The 12,244-nt window shown below is 42.8% G+C and overlaps 1 protein-coding gene across 4 annotated transcripts in view; it reads right to left on the reverse strand.

Annotated features, from left to right (window-relative positions):
- SMCO4 (single-pass membrane protein with coiled-coil domains 4) overlaps window positions 1-487 on the reverse strand; it is a 31,082-nt gene extending 30,595 nt beyond the window's left edge. For 2 of the 4 annotated variants that reach the window (XM_062020383.1, XM_062020384.1), the window contains exon 1: window positions 338-487. The gene's annotated coding sequence lies outside the window, so the exon portion shown is untranslated. Of the gene's footprint in view, window positions 1-321 lie in introns of all 4 variants that reach the window. The other 2 variants (XM_062020381.1, XM_062020382.1) reach the window with 1 other exon arrangement.
- Between the last annotated feature and the right edge of the window lie 11,757 nt (window positions 488-12,244).

The following is a 12,244-nucleotide window of genomic DNA, read 5'->3' on the forward strand; positions in this document are numbered from 1 at the left end:
CGCCGCGCTGCCCGGCCCGCGCACCGGCTTTTAAAACTTTCCGCTTAGAACAGCGGCGCCCCGGCGGCCGGAGCCCGGGCCGCTCCCGCTGCCCCGGGAAGGCGCGCTCGGAGGCGAAGTCCGCAGGAAGTTGGCCCGTCCGGGAGCCGAGCCCGCTGCCCCGCGGCTCCCCTGGGCATACGGCGGGCTCGACCCGCGCCCCGCCGGCGCTCCCCGCCGCCCCCTTCCCAACGCCTCCGGCGCGCCGCTGCAGCTCGCGCCCACCGCCCCGCCGGCCTCCCCCGGGACAGCGGGCGACAGCGGGCCGTCGGGCGCCCTTACTTGGAGTTGCGCTCACCCGAGGGACGGGCGGCGGCGAGGGAGGCGCAGAGTCCGAGAGGGCCGCCGGCAACTTCCCCGCTCCGCCACACGTGGGGCTGAGGCGCGGGGCTGCCTTCCCTGGCCGCTCAGCGCAAAGGACGTGGCACACTCCTTCCCTCCCTCCCGCCCCTCCTCTCCCCGGCCGCGCCGCGCCGGAGGCTCCTCCCGGCTCCGCTCTAGCGGCACGCGGGGCGCCCTCTACCGCACGCCGAGGGACCCGCCACCCCCGAGCCTCGCCCCGGTCCCGGCTGCCGCCGCTGCGGGTGGCGGCGCGGGGCGCTGCGGCGCGCTCGGCCGCGGCGGCGGGGAGAGGGACGGGGAGCGGCGGCGCGCCGACGCCTCGCGGCCGGGGGCAGTGGTCGCCGCGAGGGAACCCCCGGGAGGCCGTGACATTGGGCGAGTTACACCCGGCCCCCTCAGGTGTGGTCCCGCGGGCGTGTCAGAGGTGCGCGGGAAGCGGCTGGAGAGGAGAGCGTGGAAATCATTGGCAGTCCAAGTGCAGCTCTCCTGCGGTGCCGCGCGGAAAGCATTACTCAAGTCCTGCGATGTTGCATTTGTGGGTGAATTTAAAAGGAGAATGCTAAAATAGGTGAAATCCCAACAGCAGTTGCCTTCACGCTTATCAGCAGGATGGAAGAGCTTCTTGAGTTGATTAAACTCTGCAATAATAGGCCTAAAATAAAAATGGAGAGCGATCTCCACATCCTCCGGGAACTGAGGCTGACCGGGGACGGCGGGAGGGCTGAATTTACTGAGGAACTCTGTTGCACCGGGCCCTGGTACTGTTATCTCAGTACCAGCAGGACCCTAAAACACCTGTAGCCGCTTCCCAGTTTCCATGGTTTAGGCTGGCTCCACCACAGAGATACTCTTATTTCTTGCTGTGTTCCGAAACAGACAGCAGCTGTAACAGGTAGAAAATAAAAGATCTCTGACATCCATTTGCATTTTATTCTTTCCAGGGTTACATATTTTGAAAATAAAAGACATTATCTGGGCTTTGTGGCCTCAGAGTGCCTGACACACAGGTTTTTACTGAAAAGGTCAGCTGGGCGGAATCTTACCCATCTTCCAGGTTAATAACAGCTACAAAACTCTTCCCAAGCTTAATGGTGTCATCATTTTCCTCACGCCTTTCTTAAAGTGTTTCCTGTAAGAGCATTCATGTCAGGCATCTTAGGGTGACCTTAATATACCTTCTAATTGACTGCTATTAGACTGTTAGGCTATTCTATTCTATTGCTATTCCTTCTGCTGAAAACATCCAGTGCCGGGCAGATTTTTAATCTCGAGGTGCACTGCCAATTTGAGGTTAGAATCTGACTTTGAAGTTGTAAAGAAGTGCTATTGCTGATGTTCAAATAATGCTGAAGCGCTCAGGGCTAAAGCAGAGAAGAAATAAAACTGTTTTTCTAAAACATCTCTCGCACTGTGTTTATCTCAAAGGGCTTTATGAAGTAATGTCAAGTAAAGAAGAACCTTTAAGCATAGCAGCCGTTCTGTGCACAAATGTACCTTTGAACACAGAGAGTTTTGGCATTAGAGCTATCTATACTCATTCAGTAGAGCCATTATGGATGTTTAATGATCACCTGCAACACCGTGAGAAATGTCCAACAATGGTCAAAACTGTTAAGGAAAGGTAAAGTTTGTGTGTATATTAAAATCCTCCTTGGGCTGACTCTGGCTAAGAAAATCCAGCCCAAGTAGATTTAAGGTTAAAGTGGATGTGTGAATCTTTGCTACATATTCCAGTAAAGCTGTTATGCTTATAAAGTGTGTCATTTGTGGTTACACGTATTTATGCTATAAAGTACTCTAACAAACTATTCCTGAACTTCAGTTTGAGCAATAGATCTGTCTAAAGCTGTCTGATAAGCAGTTAATTGCTACTGCCGTCACTCTAGCTTCAGCAATGCTCTAGCAACAGGGCACTGCCTTTTAGGAAACACAGTTTCATTTCTAAGCTTTAAGCAGAAGGCAATGTGTGGACCATATAGGATTTTCCAATCTGCATCTGTCCAGAATAGATATAAGTGCATTTTTGTTTAGCCATTGATTTATTTGCCTGGCTTCCTCAAATGTCAGATATATGTATGGTTTTTGTCCAAGAAAAATAGGGCTGCTTGGAGTATTGATTGCAGCAGTGAAGTCTGCAGTACAGCTCAGTAAAAGGTTCAGTTCATATTTTAAGACATTGTACTGTACTTTAATGAACCTGGATGTCCTTTGACTGTAGATGTAAAAGTCTGCTGCTGCCAGGATTATATTATAATGTTTATTATTTTATTTTTAATCTTAAAAAGGTGTTTTCAAGTTGAGCTCTCAGCGTGCAGTAATCTCCCCTTAAACCTACTCACAATTTATAGATTTTTTTTATGTAGTACTGTAAAAGGATGGGAAATGTTGTTACTGAAGTCAGTATTTTTTCTTTCTGTTGTATCCTACTTGTGTGACCGTAGCAGCCTAGTCTTTGCATAAATACATATGGTTTTACATATGTGCATGCAGGGAGAGAAAGAGGAAAAAATTACACATCAACAGTAATCAAAGCGCAGAAACTGTGGTAGTAGTGACAAGTTCAAATACAAAATGTAATGTGTGCTCGTGGCCAAGAAGGCCAATGGCATCCTGGGATGCATCAAGAAGAGTGTGGCCAGCAGGGCAAGGGAGGTTCTTCTCCCACTTTACTCTGCCCTGGTGAGGCCTCATCTGGAGTCCTGTGTCCAGTTCTGGGCTCCTCAGCTCAAGAGGGACAGAGAATTGCTGGAGCGAGTCCAGTGCAGGGTCACCAAGATGATCAGGGGAACTGGAACATCTTCATTATGAGGAAAGGCTGCAGGAACTGGGGCTCTTCAGCCTGGAGAAGAGGAGACTGGGAGGGAATCTCATTAATATTTACAAATATCTAAAGGGAGGTTAGGACATCCCTTTTTTCTGTAGTAGATAGTAACAGGACAAGGGGTAATGGGATGAAGCTGGAACACAAAAAATTCCATTTAAACATAAGAAAAAACTATTGCACTGTTGAGATGAGAGAGCCCTGGCACAGGCTGCCCAGAGGGGTTGTGGAGTCTCCTTCCTTGGAGGTCTTCAAGACCCACCTGGACATGTTCCTATGCGACCTGATCTAGGTGACCCTGCTTCTGCAGGGGGGTTGGACTAGACGATCTCTAAAGGTCCCTTCCAACCCCTACCATTCTATGATTCTATGGTATACATAGGCACTACAAGGGCCTTTCCCTGGAGAATTTTTAACTTCTCTGAGAACTTAGAGTGGCAAAACTTTCCAGATGATATCTTTCCCAATATTTCCTGATAAGAAGCAAACGTTGCTCACTAAAGCTCTTTGGATTCGTGATTTTCAGAGACTATAGCAGTCCTGGACTTCTTTTCCTCCAAAGAGTGCTGGAACCACAGCATTCCTATAGCAAATACTTCCCGCCTCTGTGCAGTTCCACCTTTGGGTTTTGCTGGTGTCTTTACCTCTCAAAGTTTGACCCCTCTTTTGGGTTCCACACTTTCTGAAGATTCACTCTGGGCTCTGGTTTTCCCTATTCTCTATTTATACCATAATCCTGTGGGACCTCTCCTTAATTGCTTCATTACAGCCTTCTTTCTCTCACGTTAAATGGAGAGATTTAACAGAGAAATCTCCTGTACACTTACCTGAAACACTCAAGCTGATTGATATTCCTCTGTCAAGTTTTAGATGGGAAGGATGAGGAAGGATGAGCCATGGAAGTGCCTATTTATCATTTACTGACTATGAAAAGTATGTAAGAAGTAGATCAAATTTAGATATTTCAAGTGGAGTGAGATGAATTCCATCTTATGAGACTTTTCTGTTGCCAGTGAAGTCAAACTGAGTAATTTCAGTACTGAAATATAAGGCCTAGATTCCCAGATTTTTTTTTTGTCCTGATGACAATGGAACCAGAGGTGATGGATAATGAACACCTTTCTAGCTCAACAGCTCCCTCACAAGACAAGTGGCAATTAGTTACTACTGTCTCAAAGTAGTTTGGTGGTCCTCTGAAAAATGAGAAATCCACCTGGCTCTTAATGTGTATTGTCAGAGATGAAGTGCATGACAGATGTCACTCACTGAACTGTCCCAGAGGCTGCAATATTCTTTCTCTTCTAGAGATGAGATCTTTGGAGCTTAGCCTAACTATGGGAGAACACGGGTATCAAAGAGATGCCTTAAGGAAAAAATCAACTGTGAACTGGTAGTACGTATGTGGGAAATAAGTTTTCAGGCATAGGCTCTTCAGTCTCCCAGATGAAATTTAAAGCTCAACAAATTCACACTAAGAATGAGATTAAAAACATGCAAGAAAATAAATAGGGAGAACAATATATATCCAATATGACTTGAAAAGTCTCGATAATGATAACATCTAAATTGAGACAGGATGCTTTCCTTTAACAATTACTGTAGTTCACTCAAGAATTGAGACCAGAAATTGTTATGACCTCCATTTATGCAGAAAGTCAATTATCACAGTACATTCTTCTGATTTTTCAAACTATGGGAGAAGTTCTTCAAACAGAAAGCGGGTCCATATTGATAAGGTAAAAGAAGTGGCTTGCACTGTCACCATTGTTCAGAACTCTTTTTTTAATGAACTCTGGGTTCAATGAACCAGAAGTTTGTTCAGTGTGCAGCCTAAAATAACCTAAAATAAGAAAATGTGGATAATGATGGAAACAAAAGATTTGGTTCATCTGCTCCCGTTAACTTGGCATAGCTCCACTGAAGTCAGGGAAATTATATTGATTTACAGAAGGAGAAATTCTGATCTGTGACTATTTGAAACTAAGACTAAACCACATGAAGACACTGTCCTTTTCCCCTAGAACTCATGTACAGGAGGACTTTTGAACTGCCAAATTCCTTTTTCAGCAGGACATGATATGTAATGTCCAGTTCTGGGCTCCTCGGCACAAGAGGGACAGAGAACTTCTGGAGAGAGTCCAGCACAGGGCCACCAAGACGATCAGGGGACTGGAACATCTTCCCTATGAGGAAAGGCTGCGGGAACTGGGGCTATTTAGTCTGGAGAAGAGGAGATTGAGGGGAGATCTTATTAACATTTATAAATATCTAAAGGGTGGGTGTCAGGAGGTTGGGACATCCCTTTTTTTCTATAGTAGCTAGTAACAGGACAAGGGGTAATGGGATGAAGCTGGAACACAAAAAGTTCCACTTAAACATAAGAAACAACTATTTCACTGTTCAGGTGAGGGAGCCCTGGCACAGGCTGCCCAGAGGGGTTGTGGAGTCTCCTTCCTTGGAGGTCTTCAAGACCCACCTGGACATGTTCCTATGCGACCTGATCTAGGTGACCCTGCTTCTGCAGGGGGGTTGGACTAGACAATCTCTAAAGGTCCCTTCCAACTCCTACCATTCTATGATTCTATGTCCTAAAAAACCTAATAGAACTATGACATCAACTTTGGCTGATTTTATCTGAAAAGCACTAAAATATTGTTCAGAAACTTCTGACTGATAATTTACATGTTTTATGTTGGATAGATTACGATAACTGTTATATTTTGCAGGCTAATTCTGTAGTGCATGTTTAGTCTTTTTACATTTCATTCGCTGTCACAAGTGATCAAGTGACAGATAAAAAATTTACTTGACAATAATTGAGTATGTCATCTGCTTTCAAAGGCTCACAGTTCCTAAGCTGAGAAAGACTGAAAGAGGAGAAATGTATAGTGTTACATTATCCTTTACCTTTCAGGTAGCTAAATATTGTGACTAAAAGTCAGATTAGACAGTTACATCTGTACTATGTTTTACAGAAGTGGAATGCTAAGTCATGGACGTTGACAAAGCTTTCTTCAGTACAGACTTGATTTGAATGCCTTAGTAGATCTGCTCATAATTTTTCATTCTGTCTCCTCTTTTGTCACTGAACTGTTTGAATTTACAAAAGCAACACCTACAGCTCTTTAAATCCCAACTGTTTTGAAAGTTCATGTCTACCTATAACATTTTCACATTCAATCATCATAAATATGAGTGATGTGACTTATGGTGAATCCCTGAAAAAGTAGGCTTGAGAAAAGATTTTCTTCTGTGAAGAACCCATCATTCCATCCAGAGTTTCAAAATCTGCACTATAAACACCATGGTGTAGTGCTGAGCAACTTCCTCCAAGTTACTAAATGCTTTCAACCCCCATTGATCTTTTAGGAATTGAAGGAAGTTGATTATTTACAGGAAGAGCTGAGACTTTTAAAGAATTGAGTGCAAAATGATTCTATTAGCTTACACAGTTGTAGTTACTTTTAGGTAAAGTTTGACATTTTCTATTTTTTTTCTTGACATAAAAATATACTTAACTGGCAAACACCTACTGTCACTTCTTTGAAGATTCTCACACCAGCAATCAACTTCTTCTCTTGCTGTGGATGTTACCTTCAGTGTTAAAGGACAAAATGTTTTGGAAAAACAAGAGTAAAAACATTTTGCTTTTAAAAGTTAATGTGTAGTTCTGTGACTTTCAGTAGATAATTTGCCTCCCTTATGTACACAAGCATGATAATGCTGTGACCTCTTTTTATATTTTTCCTTAGATCATAGCAGCCAGATATCCAACGGCTGATTTGGTTGTGGACTTTTCTCTAAACAGCCTAACTCCAGACTGGAGCTGTTGACTGCTCAATGATCTGTTGAAAGATCCACTGGCATTTGCCACATAGATCTTGTTTACAGCATGTTCTTTATTCTTTCTGGCACTTAACAGAGCCTTCTGCTTCCTCCTGCTTCCCTGACGATCACTTTACAGTGACTGGGGAAGTAAAATAATATGATTAAAGGGCATGTAGATATCCCCAGATAACATGAGCAAATCACATGGTGGTATTTTAGCAGGGAGATGGGTCCTGTGCTTTTTTGACATAGATGTCACTATAATTCCTTGTCACAGGCCTTCACATTTGATGACATTGCAAATTCCAGGAGCTTTAAGTCAGAGTGGGATAGATTCAGCCTTGAAATAAAATGCAATCTGTGAGAGTAATTAAACAGTAGGGTGCCTTAACAAGGAAGTGGTAGATCATTGTAACTTAGTATTTTTTAAATGTAGGAGCTAATACCTTTTTTACAAAATAGGCATTAGTCATCTGGAAGAAGTTTACAACCTGTAAATCTGAGGTTATGGTCTAGAGACATTGCAGTTCCTTTTTGTGTTGGGAACAACGGATCTGTGAAGCTTTTCCTTTTTTCATGGGTCAAGGCACAGTGAAAACTGTCCATAGTCCTTGCTTTGCTCATCGTACTTGCAGTTCTGTATTAGGCCAATGTCTGTAATTATATCTTCTCTCTCAGGACTTCAGATGATTTCCTGAAATCAAGGAATCACTGAATCTTAAGGGTTGGAAGGGGCCTTGAAAGATCATCTAGTCCAACCCCCTTGTCAGAGCCAGACCACCTAAAGTAGGTCACACAGCAACTCGTCCAGGTAGATTTTGAATGTCTCCAGAGAAGGAGACTCCACAACCCATGTGGGCAGCCTGTTCCAGTGCTCCCTCACCCTCATAGTGAAGAAATTTTTCCTTATGTTTCTTTGGAACCTCTTATGTTCCAGCTTGTACCCATTGCCCCTTGTCCTATCATTATCACAGAATCATAGAATGATCTATGATCATTGGACATCACTGAGAACAGCCTGGCTCCATCCTTCTGACACACACCCTTTACGTATTTGTAAACATTAATGAGGTCACCCCTCAGTCTCCTCCAAGCTCAAGAGCCCCAGCTCCCTCAGCCTTTCATCATAAGAAGTTTTCTATCTATGCCCTCTCACTTTCCTGGGCAAACACAGACAGATGTACTTTTATTTATCTTTTTCTCCACAAAAACCATCAAAAGTGAGATGCTGGATTGCATGTACTGGTGGCTAGAGAGGGTGAAGATTCCAGATTTTCTGGTTGGGATGTCTTGTTGGCAAGCTAGCTTTGGGCCTAGGCAGAGAGATCAGTCAGGGATGGGCCGTAAGATGGATGTCTATGTTATGTCAGAAGAGAGGGGTCATGGATTATGCTTACAGTTGGGTGGAGGAGCAGAATAGATTCTGGCTGTAGATCAGCTCTTATAGTAATATTACTAATGATGTAATGATAAAACATTTTCATGTATAATATAATAAAAAGAGAGTGTTTGGTTTGTGTTTACCTGCAACTGAAAAGAAGCTTGTAACTTGACCTTCCCACCTACCACATTTCTCAAAAGCTTGGGCACACTGTGAGGGTTATATTGTGATGCAATCGAACTACGCAGTAAAGACCTGCCCCTCATAAAACTATCCAAGTTTAACTTCAGCTTAAACCCCCTTTGTTAAATCACTTAGGATCTGAGAAGAAGCATAAGGAGCTCTGTCATTCTCAGTAGTTCTTTCTAGGCTCAATTCTGAAAACTTTCTCTACATTGTTTCTGTGGATGTAATATCTAATATTACATCTATCTGTGGGCATTCTTATCAATTCAGTCCTGTGGATTCCAGAGGCCAGGTTCAAACTTTTCCTATTCTTTTCCCCCAAGGTTTTACATTTGTAATGCAAAGACATATATTATACTTTTTTTTACAGTTGTGCAAGAAGTGAAGGGGGAAAGATACTCTCACTCCCTTCTTCTTCAGTCTGATATCTTGCATGAGTAGGTGTTACTCAGCATGAGCAGGGACTACACAAAATCTCACAAAAATGAGGGGGGCATGAAATTCTATTTTGAAACTGAACCCACATGAAAGCTCACAGTCAGGGGCAGGGGTATTTGAAATAGTACAGTCCTGATGCCTTCAGACTTGGAGTTCTGGTTTTGAGTCTTTTTGCAGTGGTCATAAGCATGTTTATCCACTCTAGCAGTTTGAATAATCTGTAGTTACATTTAGATGCACTGCTATGTATGTTTCATACTTCTTCTCATATAAAATATTAGGGATTAGTTCTCTTCATTTCCATCTATGTATTTGGTGGGGGGGGGTCCAATAAAATTCAATAACAAGGAAATATCCAAAGCATTTGTACTCACAGAAAACCAGCCATGCAAAGAATTTGTTTGTGAAAGAGAGATGGTTACACTGAGTCAATACTAATACAATTACCTACTTGATCAAGTTCAGCTTCTCTATGCATTACCTGATTCTGCCTCTTTAGATTCTTGCTGTCTTTTCTGTAAGGTTCTCTTTCTGTATGCTCTTTTTCTTGTGTTTTCAAGAACCACCACTAGCTAGAAATGTAGAAGTACACACTGTTGTCATGGAAAACCTGCCTTACCTATACAGATATCTTACCATCATCACTGTAAACAAAAAGCAGATGCAGTATCTGCAAACTGTATTTACAGCTCTGAGACACAGTAGTCTATTTGGTAGAGCTGGCTGGGAAATATTTTTCTCCATCTGTGAAAATCTTGAAAAAAGATCATCTTATTTGCAGTGGAACAGAAGTTTTCCTTATTCCAGGTGGGATAAAAGCTGCTTCTAATTTTTTGAGGGGCAGGGAGATGAGGAGGATAAGAATTGTCTCAAATTGCTAAATGGAAATATAAATTGGTAAATAAAAGTGAATTCATTTCAGATTATTTAATTTCACATGTTTTACCTTAATCTGATCCAAATACTTTGTTTCAATTTAATTTTCTTTTCTGTGAGCTTCATCACTAAATGGAAAATAGTATGGAACATTTCTCTTTTGGAGAGCACTGAAAGAGGAAGATTTTCACTATTTCCTAATACAAATTGTTTTGAAGTTGATAGCTTCATATAAACCCCCTACTTCTATAGAAATACCACTTTCCAAAGGAAATTATTTAAAGAAGTGTGGCTGGTCTAGTTTATGGCTCATTCTTAAAAGTGAAGAATACTGGTTTGGTGTGAGTAATTCCTGTGACCTTCAGAGATCCATGGGATTCTTCTACTAATTTCTGAAGACTGAATCAATCATTTTTTCCTAAGCTTTATATGTCAAGATCATTAGAAAAAAGCCCCAACACCAGGAAATAGAGACCTACTGGAGTCTCCCATGCCCTGACTTTGTTGCCCAACAATGTAACGGGAGCTGATTTGAACAATTGCAGAACCCTCTGCGCACCCAAGGAGCACATAGCTGCCTGGTTCTTCTCCATTCATTGAGGTTACTCCACTATGTTACACCTGTATGGTTGCATTTGATCCTACAAAAATGTGGATTACCCTGCAGTGTGGCACTGATCACAGTTTGAAGTCACTTCAGAAAGCACTAGCATCCAGTCGTGATCCACTTTGGAGAAATGAAGCTGCTCCTTTACCATAGCAATTGATCTCTGAGTTGTGTTATGACCAAATTTAAGTCAATGTCATTGTGCATTGTGTGCCTAGCATTCCTCTTAAATTTTCAATGGCATACTTAGTTAATTAAAGCTTATATATTCCTTGGAGAACAGATAAGAAACCCCATCCCCTGTCCAGATGCCTACCTTAATAACTCAGTTACAGGCCATATTCCCTCAATCTCTGTGATTATTAATTGCTCTACACAGAGTGGAACTTCAGCAGAGGTGGCCAAGAGACATTCAGAGTCCTCAGTAACTTGGACATTATGGCACTTTCGTGGGAAAACCAGCTGAAGGCACCTGTGTCCTGGGCTTGCATTCAGCCTTGAATCCTTATCACTGAGCTGTTAGGTGAAACGCTTATCAGGAACACCCAGCAAGCCCAGCAGAGCTTAGCCTTGAACCTCAGCTGAGCAGCCTGCAAGCAATACACTACTCACGAGACTGTGGCTGATATTAATATGCCCTCCTCTGGTGTTAATTGTTATTTAGAAATAATGGCTGCAGTATTTTCTTTTCAGGCAGAAGGAATGAGCAGAGGGTGTCCCTAATGCCTGCTGTGTCACGAGAGAAATGGGAAGCAGTAGCTCTGTGGGAAAGCACGCTGCTGGAAATGTACATCGGCTCAATCACTCCACAGCTCACCACTGAGAAATACCCTGTTTCGTTGAGGTTGTCAGCAATGTGCATCATTCAGTTGACAACACAGAAAGCTGGGGTTGGCATATGCACAGCAATTTCCAGTTGACAAGCTGGTTCAATTGATACATTCACTTTGGGAAATACAGTAAGAATATTCTCGGTTTGAGTGAGGCTACACTGCATGAATGTATCTTCCATCAAAAGGAGAGATGATGACTGTGTAAAAGACAAGGTACAATTAGCAGGAGGGAAAATAAAGAGAGGCAATGTATCTTTTGGAAGGAATCATTTATTTCATTTTTCCTTGATGTTTTTAAAGATTTGGTTTTCCTTTATTGGTCATATTTCCCTTTTGAAGCCACTGTGCCTCCACTGCTTCCCCTTTTCCCATGTATACTGCAAAGCTATGGGTGTAACTGAATAGTTGTGTGCAGGCTGTATTTCTTCTCCAAAGAAGAGGGATCATTATTTTGCTGACACAGAATTAAAGACTCAGAAATTAATGACTATCTTACATAGTTAAAGAAGTGCAGCTGGGTGCAGGAGGTGACCATTCCTTGTAAGGTTACAGAGGACCAAGGGCAAATGTAATCCCTAAAAGAGATTCAAAAGAACAGGAGTTATGGATCAGATACCTAGCAGTAAGCTTCACTCCACTGCTTGGATTCTAGTGCTTTCTGGAGCAAAACAGGTTGTTTTTTGAAGTTGCATGTTGTAGCATTAATAAGAGCAGTACATGTTTCAGCACTGCTCTTCCAGGCAGTACTATCACTTTTGGGTTCAGGGAAAGAAGGAACTCTTGGCTTTAAAAAAAAAAGTGGCAAGCACAGGAGGAATTCTTCCTCATGTTTTATGTCATGAGTTGCTGCTGGTTTGTTTCTGCCCCTGACTCGTTACTGCTATATTTACCAA

The sequence above is a fragment of the Colius striatus genome, chromosome 1, assembly GCF_028858725.1.
Source record: "Colius striatus isolate bColStr4 chromosome 1, bColStr4.1.hap1, whole genome shotgun sequence".
Taxonomy (NCBI): Eukaryota; Metazoa; Chordata; class Aves; order Coliiformes; family Coliidae; genus Colius; species Colius striatus.